Raw genomic sequence first — 12770 nt, 5'->3', positions numbered from 1 at the left:
AATTTTTCATCCTCATGTTATTTGCTCTCTAGAGCTTTGACTGCTGGAAGGAGAAAAAAAAAATCCAAATTTCAGCTGGAGTCGGAATGAAAGAGAAAAATGCCAGGCATTCCAGAAAAACAACCCAAAAGCAAGCTGAAAGGCCTCCTCTTACTGCAGGACATGAGGGATAAGTTCTGCCTTAATTGCAGGGATGCAGAAGCTCAGATAACTGCAGAAATGGTTGAAGTTGATGCACCACATAAAAACAGAGCCATGCTATGCTCTCCCAAGGACTCTTTTCTCTGCTTTTCATTTTACTGTTTTTTTTTAATGTAACCAGATTTATTTAGACTAATGGTATGCTGCTAGTCCTGGTTCAAACCATGAACTCCTCACTCGACTGGAAGCATCACCGAAAGATTTAAGTGAGAAGAACTTTTAGTAAAACCGTTCCTGGTCCCCTGCTTTGATGTCATGACAAACCCTTAATGTTTATTGCTTTGTTATGCATTTGTGTTTGGATGAGGCAGCTCAGCGGGGTTCCATCTGCGCAGCCCTGGTAGAGTCCAGGAGGATGTGAGGTTACAGCGTTTTGGTTGCAGTGTTTGAAGAGTAGTAGATATCTCCAGTACCGTGGCCAACACTCCCTTTTCTCACTTCATAGCTCTGCAGATTAACTGGCATTAATGCAAGTATTCACAGCTGCATGTGGAATATTACAGCAAACATGATGGCTCTGGGTTTGCCTCACATATGGTCGTTCGTTTACAAACGTGTGTAGAGTTTTGCTGTGGGTTTTTTGTTCTTTCTTGAGAGAGAGTGTAAGTGTGGCACAATCTACCTTTGGTATGTAACCTTTATTTTTCTCTCCATTTATTTCCATTACGTAAAATCCTTCAAATTTTATTCTAAAGACTCACATATTATTGAGGTCGGACTAATGTATCTGTAGTTCCAAGTTTATTCCATCTAGCTTTTTTTTTAAATGTGAAGAGTGTAATTTCTCTTTTCAAGCCTTAATTTGATAGATTTGTTAGATAAATCATGCATCAGACTTTATTCAGGAATGGTGATTATTTGATGTGTTCAATTTGACAACATCAGGCTTTACTTTTGCTTTCGATAGTAAAACCTATTCTTCAACCTCACTGCAATTAGCTGTCTCATCTTTATCGAAAGCTTGAGACTGAAGAGCCGTCCCGGTGAGATTCAGAGTCTAATTTGGGCATCTCAATCTAGAAACCTAAACTGAGAGCATAGCTGTCCTGTATGCTTTAGGGGCAGGAAGCAGAAGATTCCCGCTTGGGGTATATAGGTTGAATGCCTAAAATCGGACAGTCTAAATACCATCTTTAGAGTTTTTAGTTACTGCTAGAGTTAATTTCACCTGACCACATTTTATAGCATTCCCACTATTTATTTCCTTGTTATATATCTAAAGACACTTCTGTTTTCAGTTTTGCTGCAGATTCTCATTCTATGTGTTTTTTGATAGTTTTCACTTTTTTCTCTTGGATCTTAAGACCACATTTAATCCTGAAGAAAAAAGAAAGGTTTCTTTGCTGAATGGTCTCTGTTCTGTTTTTGTTCCCTGTAACCTCTGCATATTTGTAACATCATTCTGGGGTGGCTTCAGGTCAGTCTGAGGCTCTTTCTTACTAGTTATTAATCTTTACTTGGAACACAAGTACCACGTATATTTTGAATTTAAAGACTTTCTAAACCTAAAAGATGCTTTTGGCTCAACAGTAACTAGTATTTTCAAAAGATTAAGTGGCATGGAAAATGTACCAAGATGTATTTATAACATTGATTAGTGATGAATCTTGGCTGTATAAATTAAGTTTCTCAATGTACAGTCTGAGTGTACCAAATCATGCAATTTTAAATCAGTATTCTATTTTGGCACCTGGGTGTCATGGATGTCCATTCAGCTGCAGAATCCAGATCTTGTTTGTGGTTCTGAAACCTTTAGAGAAGTGTCATGGCTGGATATGGTGTTTGGCTGTCTTTGCATTGATACTAAATTTTCAAAGAACCCTTCTTCCACCAAAAGGAGGCATTAACAATATCACCACGTAAAACTGGGTTGATTTTTACTACCTTGGACTAGATTCAGATGTAACGGATGCAGCAATGTCTACCTGAGTCTTTGGAGAGCCTGAAACACTTACTCAGCGCTGGGAACTGCATTCCCGGCTGTCACCAGCTCTGCCATCCTGAGGTGTCCTGGTTGCCAGCATCCCAAGGAGAGTCTGTACGTTACTTTTTGTTATCACTTTAATTCTTGGTTCTTCTTGGTGAGTAGGAACACAGCCCCCTTTCCTCCCGGTGCGCTCCTGAAGGAGCACGTCATCTGGGTGGCCACTGTGGGGCTGGTGGGGAATCATTGCCATCACACCGTGGGCTTGTCCTGAAGGCATCCCATGTGTGTGGAGGTTGGCTTTAAGGGAGAAGTGGGAATACGAGCAACATCTACTTGATTTCATCCCCTGGCTGATTTGCTTCTGTCTGTCCCCTGACATAAGGAGAAGTAGCAAAGTGTCAGTCCACAGCACACTGTGACCCAGATGGGCTCTGTGTGCTGCTGCAAGGAGCTTCTGAATTGATGTGCTACCATGAATTATTATATTATTGTGTTTGAGGATGTGCTCAGATTCTGTTTAAGCAATAATTAAATTTCATTTGTAAGGGATGGTTTAATGTGTGGGAAAACAGATAAAGTAATCAAGGACACAATTATTCACAAAACCAACATAAATTCTAATATTCTTATGAAGTACCTGTTCATTTATTTCATAAAACTACTCAGCTGTTTGTATTTCATATTCTTGTTGTGTGCAGGTCAGTTCAATTTTAGGTAATTAATCACACTTTTTCACTTGCCCTGGCCTTGGAAGGCTGCTGTACATCACCTATTTATATAAACTGTAATTGCACAGTGTATTTTTAGCTTTCCACACTTGAACAAAGTGTTTGGCTATTGACCTTTGCTGGGTCACACCTGTGTGTATTACTTAGTAATAGCCAATTTGTTGTTCTAATCTGCTAGCACTCCACATTTTGATTTGACTTACCACCCAAATAATTTAAGTATATTTCATTTAAAGATAGAGAATTCTGTTTGCTGGAGGATTAGAGAAGTACCACGATTATAATCTTTTGGGACTCTCTTTAATGTTAAACTTTATTTCAGAATTGTAACACCTCCATCTGCTTGAAAATCTAAACCAGAGAAGTTCTTAAATTTAAAAGATTAAACCTCCATACTTTCAATGCAGTGGAATAAATAAAAAAACCTGTCTTTATGCATATGTACATTTTAAAATTAGTTATTAACCATTAACTTATTTAATGAAACGTTGGGATGTGAAGATGAGCAGAACACATAGTCCAACTGAGACAGTAGACTGTAGCACTGCTGTTACTGTCAGTCATAAGTTTAAAATACTCCTCATCACAAGTCTTTCTGTCAGCAACCTTGAATTAAATTAGGCAAAGCTCCTAATTAACACAGAAATGTACAGTAACCTCATGAAACTGAAGTTTTGTTACTATAAAAGGGACTTCCTATGCTAAATCGTGGATTTGGTTTAAAGATGAACACCTACAGTAATAGCTGCAAGTTAGTGTCCATATTATTATTATTCACATTATGTTGTATGCATTAAGATTATTTCTTCTGCAAGTTTAAAAAACTGGGGTAATTTTCTTTCGGCTAGATTAGTAACCAGTCTCCAAGACCCATCTGCAGAGGACTCAGACACCTCAGGATATTGAATACTTTAATTTCCTCTCAGTTCCTGCATCACAGTGCTAAAGGCCACTTCAGTGCCTATTTGTCATGCTTGTAAGCACCTGAAATCTGATTTTTCTTACTTACCGTGCAGCATACCAAACACCAGTATAGGAAGATCCGTAATAGGATTCTAAACTTTAGTGAATACAGCACTTAATCAGTGCCATAAAATTTGCTTTAGGTATACTTTCATATACAATTAGAACAGGAGCTATTATTTTATTTTCCAAGGTGACACGCAATTATTAGGAATTGAAACATATCCTTAAACATTAAAGCAAAGTGAGATGTAGGCTTCCCTTCTGCCTAAAATGGGAGCATAATAGAATACCAATCCTGAAAGAAGTTGGTGCTTGGAGACTTTCTGATAGAATATGCCAATTCTGCTAGCAGATTGACTTGTCAGGGACTCACAGCAAAGCCCACACCACATCTGGTATGTCATCAGGTAGCCATGCAAACGGAGGGGGATTGGTGGTGTTTTCCCCTGGCATGCACTGAGCTCTTTCCCATTTTCTTCCAGGCCTGGAATTGCATGTCGCTCAGCTGCTCTGCTGACAGCTCTCTGGTTTGGGAACAGCAGCTGTGTGTCCTGGGACTTTTTCAGTGGAGATTACAGAATACGCTCTTTTGAGCTAAGTTACTGAAATGTGCGTTTCAATCATACATCTTTTTGAAAAGGACTGTAAAAAGGAACAAACGTATTGAGCAGAAATTCTTGTTTCCTGACTGCTTCTCTCTGTGGCGTGGCTGCATGGCTCCCTCTGCTCAGCAGAGGCGGCGGACGGACTATACCGCTGCCAGTGTCTTTATGGGAGCAAGCTGGTAGTGACCGTGTAGAGATGATGCACTCTGTTCATTGCTCTTCTGCTGAAGGTCACCCTTATAAATTCTTCTGCGTTAGTATGATCATTTTCTCAATTTGGAATATACAGCGTAGGTCTCATATTCATTTCAACATTGATTGGTTTTGGTGTGGTTCTGGTAGCTGTCGGTTTAGAAGTAGTACACAAAAGTGTGTTGGGATGTATGTAGATACTATCTGTCTGCATATACTATCATTTTTAATCAACATCTGAATACTGGCAATTTTTTCAAAAACCTCTTAATTTCATTTTTGAAGCCCCAAGCCTTGTAGAAATTCAGATGAAGTTAGATATTGATAGGTGAATTCTAGAAATTCCCATCTGTACAGTTTTAGATGCTATTGCCCCAACTGTATGTCCTTTTCCTGTGGCAGAGGTTACTACGTGGGTAGCAGAGCTAGCAGAAGTAACCAGATCCTTAGTCACCACAACTAATAGTCTGATACCTTCTTTGAAACTGCTGTTGATCTGGTTTAAGATAATGCAGAAGTCCATGAACAGTGGCACCTCCAAAATTTTATGTTTCTGCTGGTACTGACAATAACTTGAAAGTCAGTGGAGATGGTGGGCAGCTATCTCTAAATCACTGGTGTCGCTGGTGCAGGAATTGCCCAATCCTGTCTTTCAACAGCCTTGCTTCTCTACATCACTTAGGCACTTTTAAACATTATTTTCTTCTGGCATCTGTTAAACTACTTATGAAAGAAAGAACCCGATCTGGAGGGTAATGGAGTGAAATTATTAGCCTTTTAGAATTAGGATGATAATTGAGCCAACATGAGAAGATTACTAACTGTAAATAATGCCAGTGAAAATAATGTCGGTAATTCTTATTTACATTGTGGCTACTTTTGGACCCTTTTATAGTCTTAGAGGCCATAAGATCTTTAAAGTCCATAATGGAAATGAGAATGTGCCTTTTAAGCTGTTTTAATTAATTAAACAGTTTAACTGGCTTAATTAAAGCATTTCAAGAGTGGTGGTGTTTTCCTAACAATATTGATTTGTAAAGTAATTTTTCCTATATATTTCCCATCCCGGGGGAAACTGGGCCACCTGGCTGTATGCAAACATGCTGAGATGGCACAAACTATATGAACCTTCCACACCAATACTGCAGAGAAACAGAGTTTCTGCACAGAAAGGATCTGCTCATTTGTAATATGCAGCTGACAGCTGAAATGTGCCAATCAATGCATTGTCTCATGTAATAAAGTACACTCTAATGTTATGGCATTTGCTGGAATGTCAAGGCACACCATAACATGCATTTTATTTCTGTTTTATTTCATTACAGATGCTAAAATAAGCAGTAACATGTTTTATGTGGCAGAAGAGTAGTCTCTGATCTTATTCTGCCTCTAGCTGGATTCAGCTATGTTGGGCATAGCCCAGGCACGTTGCGGATTGCTTTGTCTGGTTGTTTCTCTTTGGGTCAGTCTCGCTGCCCACTCCTGGCCCTTCAAGGTTCCTGACCTGGGCTCGGCTATTCCAGCGTTGGCCGTGTAGCTATGAGGCCGTTCAAGTATCGCGTCTTCCAGAGGCTGGCTCTTGCATCGCCCAGAAACTCTCACTTTGTTTTCTCTCACCACACCTGCTCCTAAAGGCTGCCTTTTCCACTCAGGTTTTCTTCAAGCAGTATGGTAAGTGATAAAAAGCATCTGCTGCATGGTAACAAGGCAGCACACAGTAGGACCTCAGTATCTTGCAGCCTGAATCCAGCAGCCCATGGTTCCCCTTTATGTATCTTGGATCAGTTTGTTTTATCTTTTATCCTGACTTTTCCCATTGGCTAAAATTTCTATCAGGCATTTCTTATTTATTAATTATGTTATCCATGCATTTGGCATACACTCAGGCTCTGGTCAGTAGTAGCACCATGTGTTCCTTAAATATTACATTTGAAAATTTCAGGTTCTTATAACTTCTTTTTATACTGCTGCAGGTGTCTTCAGTAGACCTTTATTAGTTCTTTAATAGGTTATAAATAGCCTGTGACATTCTGTTATCTAGTTTGCTTGGCATTCACAGTGTCAAGTCCCCCTCCACCATTTCATTTGCACAGCCTCAGTAGCTAAACTACATATTTCTCTACACATAGTATTCTTTTAAGTTACAGCTTTAAATAGATTTTCTACTCAGCTAGATATTCCATAGATAGAACTTATGGAAGGGCTAATAATCATAGAAAACAGTGCTGAAAGCGATTTTGATGAAATATGCATCCCTGTATGAGGTTTGCTTTGCAAAGGTTTGTCATTTTGTTTATGATATGCTACACCTCCGAAATCATTTTCTGCTAGTCATTTTTCTTCACTCGTTTCTGTGCAGTTGGTTATTTCTCCCTGTATGTAGTATATCCTATGCAGAGTTCTATATTGAATTGCATCTTACTTTTTAAGAACATTTCTTTTCATGTTTGTGTTGCATTCTAATCCTACCTTCCAAATGTATCACCTCTTAAGTTAAATCTTAACCCCTCATTCAGATCATTAAAAAACTTGTTACTAATTCAAGTCTAGAATAGACCTGGGTGCACCTCCTGATACAGCCTTAGAAACACAGCCCTACCTCTGACTCTTTCTATTTTGGAAACCCCTTTTTATAAGCGTGTTCAGTTCCACATTTCTCCAGGAGCTTCTTTCACTCTCCTGTTGACATGCATACCTGGATGCCCCTCATTTGCACCTGAAATAATAGATCCTGGCACTGCCCAGAAGCATTAGGAGACTTGTTTCCCATGAAATCTTAAGAATTTTCTAAATTCATTGATTTTTTTGAGTTTTTCTTATAATGCTGTTCTACAGCTCTCTTTTTCCAGAGTATCACAAACTCCTCATTTCATAGAATCACAGAAAAAATGAGGATGAAAAGGACCTCGTGTTACTCAATCCGTCCTCCCTTTTCAAGGCAAGGCTGACATCAAAGTTAGATCAGGTAGCTCAGGGCCTTGCCTAGTCAAGCTGTGAAGATCTCCAAGGAGGAGAGTTGCACAGCCTCCCTGGACAACCTGTTCCCGTGCTTAACCATGCCTGGGGTGAAGAATGTCTTTCCTTATGTCGGATCAAAATCTCCCTTATTGCAGTTTGACTGTTGCTACTTGTCCTTTCATTGTGCACCTCTGGGAAGAGCCTGGCTATGTCTTCCCCTTTAGCTATTACAAGACTATTAGGTCTGTCCTTATCCTTTTCTTCTCCAGATAAAACACCTGTGTTCCCATAGCCTTTCTTATGCATCATATATTGCAGCCCTCTTCCTGTCTTAGTAGCCCTCTGCTGTCATTATTATTGCTGAAGTGACCTCTTACCTTTGCCTTTTCAATCAAATTAATCCTTTAGATTAGAACTTAAAATGAGATGATCCTCTCACTGTTTATTTCTCTACTGTTTGGTAAAGATGTCATCCTCCTCTCATCCCATATTTTTTCCTCCTGATACAGGTTGGTATTTCAGATAAAAGTGAGCTCTGAGAGTTTGCTTTCTTGTTTTACTTGTTTGGAGAATTCATTACATTTTGCTCCTTTTCATAGCAAAGACGTTATTTCCCTAGGAAAGCCTACCTTCCGAGCACCCTTTCAGGATAGAGCACAGCTGTCTGATCTTATCGAGACCTGACAGATGCCTACCCTTTCTGCCAACTCCTTGTTCTTGAAACAATTACCTTTTGCTATAATCTTTGCATTTAAAAATGTTGTGCATACTCATGTTTGGAAAGTAAGGCTGATTTTAATAATGTGAAAGACAGACAATCAGAGATGTTAGAGTTGCTATAATGGATAGAACTACTTTTATCACTTACTTACTTCATCACCCATTTCAGTGAAATTGCCTTATTTCTATTGGCTTCTCCCTTGAAGGAACCCAGAGCAATTTACAAATGTTTAATTAAAACCTCACAACACTAGTGTGATGTGAAAATAGTAAGTGAAGGGGAGAAGATAAAGCTCTTTTAAAGCAATTCAGTATCTAAGTGTTTAGTTACATGTGAACATTTTATCTAGCACCAAAACTGAGGTTGTTTTCCCTTTGTTGCAGTATAGTTCACTTGTATCAGTAGGTCAAATCCCTGTAAGAGACAGATTTCTTTTTCTTCTAAACATAAATCATTTATCTCATCTGGTTTCAGAGAGGATCGACAAAGAGTTGCAGTGACATAGCTGAGGGGTCAGGAAAGAGGCTGGAGAAAGGACTGCCTTTAAAATGGCTTACTGCTGGGGAAAATGCATACATACATCTGAAATTTCAGTTAGGCATTATCGAGGTCCCTAACTGTAGCAGAGTAATTCATGAAGATCTTTGCTAGTTGCCTAAGTGACCTTAAATACCTAAGCTTTCATTTAAAACAAAATCTTTCACTGGTTGCCCAGTTGTACTGCAATGCTTGCAAAGCTGAGCATCGAGATACCTCTCTCTCTCTCACTAGAGGCCACTTGGGAGTCTCAAAATAGACCCCAGCTATGCCGTGTATCCGTGTATGCCTGGCTCAGTGAGGAGGAGGTACAGCAGGCCTGCGGTAGTTAGAGCATTCGTAAGGGTGATTATTGACCTGGGCTAGAACCCAGGATTTCTCGGCACTGGGGAGAATATCCTGCTAAGTGGGCCACAGGTCCCACTTGCTCTCCTGGATCTCTCTCTCTTTCTCCCTCTTGCCCTCTCCTGAGGAATCGGGTATTCATTACTGTACAATTTCAAAAGTGCTATGAATTCCCAAGGTTTCTGCAACTCTGTAATATGTTATACTAGTTAACGGATTTAACTTGAAATAGGGCACTGGAACTGGGCTGCCTAGATATGTATGTAAACCCAAATTTTGTGAAACTTTTTTGAAGAAATATGATCAGAGCATCCATAGTTCTGTTTTTTTTTCTCAGTATTAAGTCATCTTTTTTTCTAAGCTTTCACAAAACCCTACAGTATTTTTTATCCCTCTGATAATTTTCCCTTCCTCCTCCACAATCCCCATGTTAATTCTTTAGAAACATGTTTCTTCAACCTTCAAAGGATTCCTGGTATAATATATCCCCTAGATCTTTTTCCTTGGCAGTATGCTGCCTGATTTAGCTAATTTTCTATCATTTTTCTCTCAGCCTTCTTCCATTCTCCTTTAGCTTTTATTACCACTCAGGATCTTACCACTCTCTTTTGGTAAGTGGTATTTAGATAGCTGTTTTAGGGTTTTTTTTTTTTTTCCTAGTGAGATTCTCTCAGCATAGTATCTTAGTGTCTCATAGTTCAACAGGCCAAAACACAGAAAATAGCTTTTTTGTGGGAGGAAGTTGAAGATCCACTTTGAGAGACTTCTTCCTGTGCATCTGGGAGATCTAGTAGCCTATGACATCAGACTTTTGTCTTGTTTTCAATAGGCTCTTTTCATACACTTACCTGTTTTATTGCCCCTGTGAAAGGGCTCATATAGAATATATAAGGGGGGAGTATCTGGTGATTTAAGATTAATATGATGATGAAAAATGTAGTATTATTTGGCTTTCAGAAAGGTATACAAATTTTGTGTCTGTTTGTGAGAATTATTTTGACATCTAGAAGGTCTTTTCAGAGGGTAAATTCAGCAGAGTTTTAATGTAGTCACTTAACTGATAAACTTTACCTTTTGCAATGATACCATGTTTCCTGTCTTAAGAACCATATATCCTTCCACTCATAAACACGTAACATCAGAAGACAATTATGGTGAAACACAGCATTTGGAATATATTGACCATTCACACTATAAGCTTAATTACTGACCATTGCTCAGCCTGAGCTTGCAGATCAACGCCTAGAGTTTCATGAGAGCACCTGGAATGCATCTTCAGCGCCACGTTCAAGCCTGCAGCACAGTGCGTCCGCCTTCGGTGACGGCTAGGTACAGGGGGGATAGGCAGCTCGTGCCTCGGTTGGACAGCTCAACCACAGTGCAACTTTCGTAGTGCAAAACAGAGGGAGGCATGACAGGGCCAGGATGCTGTCTCCAAAACATAACTGCTTCATAGCCAATGGTTTCAAAGCCTCTGCTTTTATGCAACTATGCTGCCAGTGCTCATAGAGAGTTTTAGTAGTGTACATACATACATACAGCCAGTTGCTGACAGCTTGTATAGATAGATTTGGAAAAGATAAAATACTTGTATCTTTTTAACTAAGATAAGTATAGAAGAAAAGGACTACCACCATAATGTTCATAGTTTATTGTTTAAATTAGTAACAAAAATAGTGTTTGTTTCAGCAAATAAGCACATTTTGCAAACATACAGATTTTGTAACGGAGCAGTTTTTTCAAGAAGGTATTAGAAAGGAAACTGCTATTTTGAAGAACAGAATTAAAAATAATAGCAAACATATTAAAAGTATTTTGAACTTACATTATGATTAGCTTATAAATAACCAAATACTATGTTCAAATACTTCTTTAAACTTAACCAGTAAAATCACACAAGATGATTTATTTGTTTTGCTTGGTGCTGTTTTTATATTGTTATGCAGCAGACTAAGTACAATGATTTATATAAAGTACTATGCCTGGGCTATTTTAACAATCATTTAATAGGATATAAGATCAAATGGTGTATATCTCACCACTTTTGCTTTATCCATGCATCATATAAATTGAATAGCCAAGTGTCTACAGGAAAACAAATACAGGATTTGTATTAGGCATGCTTTTATTCATATGTACAGAACAGTATACACAAACAAATAGGTAGAAAAAATAATGTCTTCAGTAGAACAGGAAAGTGCTCAGCACCTTTGGAAAAACACGTATCATTCCGGTGCCTGAATATCAGTTAAGGTACTCGCTTTTAGACACAAGTTTAAAAATTTTGGCTTATAAATATATATTTGTGCATGCCTCAAACAATGCCTCTCCACCAAATGATTAAAAAAAAAAGAATTGATATCACAAACAAACTCATATAGTAGAAATTCAATAAAATGCCTAATGAGTGAGCTAGTGTTTAGTTTATACTGTTTAGATGTGAGATCTGAGCATTAATTCATCCGTGTTTCTAGAAATTAGATTTCCTTCTTCCCAGATTTAATACAAAAACCACTAAACAGTAACAGCTCAATCCTGTATCTGTTTTTGCTCCTGGGGGCAGAGAAGTTTTAAATTGTAAATAAACTTCAGCAAAGGTAAGGATTTCTCTCCATTTCTGTTCAAATACATAAAGTATTACATATGCGTAAGTGCAGGCTTGGGGTCTGTTCCACAGAGAAATTATGATCATAATTGTTTTGGATAGATATTATCTATCTATACTATGAATATTTGGGCCACAAGGCTCCAGAGCCCAATTTCTGTCAAGATCAATTAGTGTTACTGGAATTCCAGTATTATTTAGTAATTGAAACCTGGAGCATAATACTGAAATCTTCAAGCCCAGTTGAACTCAACAGTTTATCCTGAGTAAGTATAGAAAAATTTAACGCTACGCTGAGCCGCATTAAGCAGGAGATACGGCCAAGTCTTTAACAGTTTGCTCCTGCTTTTTTCAGTGACTTCAAGGAAGCAGGGAGAAAAACATCTGTATAAATGTTACACAAAACTAGGGATATGAAATCCCATTTAAAATGAGAAAACCAAACTCCTGTAGAACTGTGCAAATTATTCATGAAAGAGCTTCAAGTAATGAGCTTTCAGCTAATACTCTAGTGAAAAAGTAGACCTCACTTTTTATGCTTATTTCCTTTAAATAACTATCATAGAAATATAATATTAAATCTAAATACATCACATCTGCAAAGAACTACTGTTAAAACTGCAGTAACATCACTTAACACTTTGAAAACCTGAAATAAGTTATTTCCCAGAGTCCCAGAATAGCTGCGGTTGGCAGGCAGCTGTGGAGATCGTCTAGTCCAAGCCCAGCTCAGGCAGGGTCAGTGGAGCAGGCTGCCCAGGACGGGTCCAGTCAGGCTCTGAAGAGCTCCAAAGTTGGCAGGTCCAAACCCCTCTGGGCAATCTGCCAGGGTGCTTGACCACCCTCACCATAGGAGAGGTTTTTTCCCTCATGTTTAAATGGAATTTGTTGTATTTCACTGACCTCCTTATGAATTGCAGAATTCCAAGCATATTTAATACAAAATTTTCCCCAAAACTGTTTGAAATTGCCCTGCTTTTTTGCC

Source organism: Dromaius novaehollandiae, chromosome 7 (genome assembly GCF_036370855.1).
Source record: "Dromaius novaehollandiae isolate bDroNov1 chromosome 7, bDroNov1.hap1, whole genome shotgun sequence".
NCBI classification, from domain to species: Eukaryota; Metazoa; Chordata; class Aves; order Casuariiformes; family Dromaiidae; genus Dromaius; species Dromaius novaehollandiae.
Note: the sequence above shows the minus strand (reverse complement) of the source record.